Source organism: Astatotilapia calliptera, chromosome 18, assembly GCF_964374335.1.
Source record: "Astatotilapia calliptera chromosome 18, fAstCal68.1, whole genome shotgun sequence".
Lineage (NCBI taxonomy): Eukaryota > Metazoa > Chordata > Actinopteri > Cichliformes > Cichlidae > Astatotilapia > Astatotilapia calliptera.
The window spans coordinates 7,492,820-7,498,100 of NC_137439.1; the positions used below are offsets into that span (position 1 = coordinate 7,492,820).

A 5,281-nucleotide genomic window follows, 5' to 3' on the forward strand; every position below is an offset into this window, starting at 1 on the left:
TTTGATATAATCAGTTTTTATTCTGTTTTTTTTATTAACGCTATCAAAGTTATGATTCATGACTTTTCCATCTTACCTTCACCAATCCCTATCTATACTTTTTTGTCTCATATTATTCCTCTCCCCTGGTAGTTCAAGGTCAGTAGCTTATCAGTGGGATTTCCCATCAACCCCATGGAGCAAGGCTCAAAGCAGGGGGCTAGTTGTCCTGATTAGCTCTCCCTGACCTTTGGTTTTACCTTTTCAGCAGCGTATTACCCCTTCAATTCAATTCAATTCAATTTTATTTATATAGCGCCAAATCACAACAGCAGTCGCCTGAAGGTGCTTTATATTGTACAGTAGATCGTACAATAATAGATACAGAGGAAAAACCCAACAATCATATGACCCCCTATGAGCAAGCACTTTTGACTTTCTCCACTTTCTTGTTTCCAGTTTTCATAATTTTTCTTTTTCCTCTTCAGTTGTTCTTCTTTCTTCACCCCACTGTCACTTTTCTATTATTGATGCCTCCCTTCTTGCTATTCATCCATTTGATTGCAGGGGGTAGAACCAATTCCAGCTAACACAGGGCAATTGGCGAGGTACCCCGTGGACAGTCCATCGCAGAGTAACACAGAGGGACAAATATAGAAGCTCAAATCTACAATTGGCTGCGTCTCTCTTTTTTATCTCTTTCTCTCTTTGCCATTGCAGCCCAGATTTCATCCCTTCTTCTTATTTTCATTTTCACATCCCATTCTGTTTTTCTTTGCCATCTACTCTCTTTGTGTTTCCATCTTTTCTTGCCAGAGCCGTTTACTGTAATTGAATTTGATTTACACACACACACTCACACAGTACCTTTCTCAAAACGATTTATTAATGCTGCTTTAGTAAAAGATGCGGTTGGTTTTTGACATGTAAATGGCATTCTGTGACTGGCGTGGTTTTGTAATGTGGTGGATTTTGTTTCTGTAGCTGGGTGGTCATGAAGTGAGTTTTGGCTGGAAGCATGTTTAAGGTTTTCCAGAGTTACGTCTGGTTTTAGAATAATTTATAAATTAAAATATTTTTTTTAAAAATGAGACACTATAAGTGCACTCAGAATTGTCTGGTATGAGACAAAATGGTTTTCTTCCATTACAAATGTGCTTGAGATAGCACATCTCTCCTAGGAATATATGAGACACGAAACTGTCTTTACACCCACAAGTCAAGTTTTATTCTGCCTCAGGTGCTTTAACTCACCAGGTGACCCCAAAGGAAGACCACACAACATCACAGCTGAGAAGGGAAAAAATCTCTTCCATGGGCATAGTTTGTCTCAGGATCCACAGGAAATTATGATTCGATCAACCTTGAACTATTTAAATGCTCATCATTGTTACATTGTCACATATGCACCATAGGTCCAGCTTCAAAGAGATTTAGATTCAGATTTTTAAAATCTTAAAAATAAAATTCATAGCTAAATAAAACATATTACAAGAATTACAGCAGAAGACAGGCTGCACAGTCAGTTCTGAACCATAATTTGCACAAATAGAACCTGTTCAGGTAGGGAAATTACATCACTGTTTATCTTTAAAGTGTTGGCAAAAAGACATGTAATTATTCAGACCTGCCACACACATAGAAGTTGTTATTCTGAACTGTAGTAATTTGGCAAATAGGTTTGAGTTCAAGCACGTGATTTTCTTTAAGCAAAACATAAGGCAGCAAATGTAACAGCAGTGAAAGATTTCAGTGTTTAAAAACCTCCAAAACTGACATTTCACTGACTTTTATTTGAATAAAGTGCAAAGGATTGCATAACCTTTCAAAGAAAAAACTCTTGCTGACAGAAGGTGGAGGTTGCCATGAGAGATTTATAAACATGGGAAAATTGAAGTGTTTGAAACCTCTCTTCCCATGTCACACAGACAGCTACAACAAAATTTTCCTGTGTTGCTTTGAAAAATTTGTTAACTGTATATCTAACTAGCAGACTCATAATTAAGATACAGATTTTATATTGTAGTCTCTTGTGTTTACTAAGATGAGAATTACCAACTTCCACGAAAGTCAAACCACATCTATGTGTCTGATATTTTTAGAGCTTGCGTCTGTGTGCGTCTGTTGGGATCTGTCAGTCCCTTTCATACCCTTAAATTTATCCAAATTCCCTTAAATCTCTGGTGCCTGTACGCAGTCTGTCTCCAGCTGTGCAGAGTGACTTTTCATCACATATGATTAATAGGTTCCACGGGCAATTTAATCGTTTACCAACAACTTATAATATTTGAAATTATATGGTGTTTTCAGTATTCTTATTTATATAGGACAAAACTTCATGAGAAGACAGGAATTTCCGTTTTTGATAACCGTCTGGTTCTGTGCATCTACATTTGTTTGAGTTACGGAATTTGCATTATGTGCATATGTGGGTTCTTGCAATAAATTGTTAGCAAGATTAATATTATCTGTGAATTTGGTTGATGACTGGGGATACTGTTGAATATTTGTTATTGGCTACTTTAATTTTAAATGATCGCCAGGTTTTTTAACTGAGGCTATAAATGTATAAAAAGATGCATTTTGAATAAACGTTCTGCAGATTTTTAAACCAGATGCCCTTTCAGACACAACCCAAAGAGATTTGTGCCTCCTCCTGCTCTCAAACCAGGGATTTTGTGAGGTGAATGTGCAAACCAGCACATTTTGTTAGGCCAAAATGAGTCTTTAAGATTGTAAAATGGTTAAAAAGAATGCTACATTTGTTGCTCTAATAACCAGGGGGCGTATCCAGTGAGGGCATTGATTGACAGCTTGCATATCAGTCCACGTGGGCTACACTAATTAGACTGGAGACCAAACATCTACTGAGGATTTAGATTAGTTTGCTGTGGAAGAGAACTCTTTTTCAAAAACTATTTGACATTACGCACACATGGCAACTTCTGCCCTTTAATGGACATGTGCAAAAACAAAACAGCATGTTGGCAGGACAGAAGGATGAAGGCATGGGAGGAAGGTAATTGGTTTAAACCCACTTACCACAAAAGGTGGCTCTGTCAGCAGACTGAAACAGTCGAGGCAGTGTAGTCATCATAAGCTTTGGTGACAGTGTATCACTGCACACAAAAATCCGGATATGTAATGATGACAATTTATGTTTGGGATCAGTAACAAATGTCTGTATTTCCTTTTGCACAGACTAATTCTTGAATCAGACAGTTCATCACCAAGCTGACACTGTAATGGAAAAGTGAGTCATTTGGTGTTTATTCTGCATTTTCAGAACAGCATTCACATAGCATGTTAGCATGTGGACTCTGTGTGGAGTGTTTTGAGACAGATTTTTTCTTGCCAGGTTGCTAGATGCCAGGGCTAGAGAGTCATATTTTTGGCAGCATGATAGCAGCAGACAGCTGGCTGACACTGGCGCTCAGAGATGTTAACCTGCCCAGACACTCCTTTTTACCTCAGGCTTAATGCAACCACTGAGCCTCCCCATGGGCGAAGGCCCACTCATACACATGCAGTATAATGAACATGTAATGAACAGCTAAACGCTGTAACAAAAAGCAGATTAGAAATTGTGCCGTTTCTTTTCTCTCAGATGTAGAGCACATGTGTTGAACTGAATGCCTGTTTAAACATTTGATGACTGGCTCTTTGTGACATTGCTGTAAATACATGCATTTTAGACCTATTTAATCATCTTTCTATCGTCACAGAAATGAAAATGCCTCGATATGTTTTACTATTTGTATTTATTCTACAAACAGGGGTGGATTTTACTCACTGTATCATATATTATCACACACTCGTATCCAGCAAACATCACTCAGCATAAGTGTCAGCTAACTAGCTTTAAATGTAATGTAAAACATTTCCAACACTGACAGGTATCTATTGTGAAAGTTTAAGCCTTCAATTCCAGACTTGAAAACATTTATTTCTCATTAATTATGACAACATAACTGACAGACAGGCATGCTGACAGATACAAGTAGGCAGGCAGTCATCCAGGTAGGCAAGCAGAAACTCAGACAGACATGTACCTTCTCTTCTGCACTGTGAAACACCTCACAAGAATTTAGTTGATACAACTAATATTTAGCATAAAATTCATAATAATAAAGGCAGGGCTAACAGGAAAGTTTAGTAAAACGTTTAGCTGAAGGAATCCTGAATGCAACACTTACTCAACATTTACAAAATCAAAGGAACAACAGAAAGTAAGAAACAACTCAACTACTCTGTTATAACACATGTATTACCCCTCAAGGCCTCAGTGGCAAAAATGAATATGAATATTATCACCCAAACAAAATAACATATGCCTATCAGATGAAATTGAACCAGCAACCTAACAAATTCTGCTACAGTCTTCTGCTCAAAGGGTTGTGTTGTGTAGCCAATGCGGACAGATTATACACTTGCTCATTGTTTACCTCTTTTTGCTCTACGATGCAAATAACTTACTGGATTGTATTCACATGCTGTAGCTTTGTCTCACTTAAAATAATAATAAATTTGGAAAATGTTTGTATTTAATAAATTAAAGGAGTTTTTTCAAAAGGTCTATTTTCAGTGATCTAAAACAAAACCTATGTGTGTTCAAAAGGCCAAAACACACAAATTAAAGTAAAAAGAATTAAATGACACAAAAAGCCTACTATTTAGCAAAGTATCTGTTTAAGTGTGGAAAGGCACAGAGTGTCACAGCAATCCTGTGTTAAGGAAGTATACATCACCTGGACCCAAGAAAGTTCACACATGTATCTATTACTACTAATGCTGCACATTTAGTACATTCACCCAAACAACATAATACACTCCTTCGAGCCGGAATTGAACCAGCGACCTAAGGATTTCTGTTCATGTCACTACAGTCCTCCGCTCTACCAACTGAGCTATCGAAGGGTCGTGTCTGCATGGCTCACTGTGCTTTATAGTCAATGTGCTGACAGAACATGCCCTCACTTATCGGTTGTGGGTGTACCTGCTAAAACATTGTGTTGATCCAGAGGCATTATTTCAACTGACCACTCACATTGTGATCACATGGAATAGCTGCGTCTCATTTAAAAAAAACAAATTAAAAAAATAAGAAATACTGACATAAAGGGAGCAGAAACATTGTTAGCATTACTGTGTACCACGCACCAACTACACACTCAGTACTGTGTAAAGTTGGAGAACTTCAGCACTAGACATTTACCGCCAAAGTGATTGAATGGACAAAAGCACCAGACACTAATAGAAAGACATCAAAGGTTTTGAAAAGTTTGGTTAGTGTCAATGAGTA

At 37.6% G+C, this 5,281-nt stretch overlaps 1 non-coding gene across 1 annotated transcript; it reads right to left on the reverse strand.

Moving 5' to 3' along the window:
• Window positions 1–4,809: 4,809 nt before the first annotated feature.
• Window positions 4,810–4,896, reverse strand: trnay-gua (transfer RNA tyrosine (anticodon GUA)). Its single transcript is given in 2 exon segments — window positions 4,810–4,845; window positions 4,860–4,896. It is a non-coding gene; the product is annotated as a tRNA-Tyr (tRNA).
• Between the last annotated feature and the right edge of the window lie 385 nt (window positions 4,897–5,281).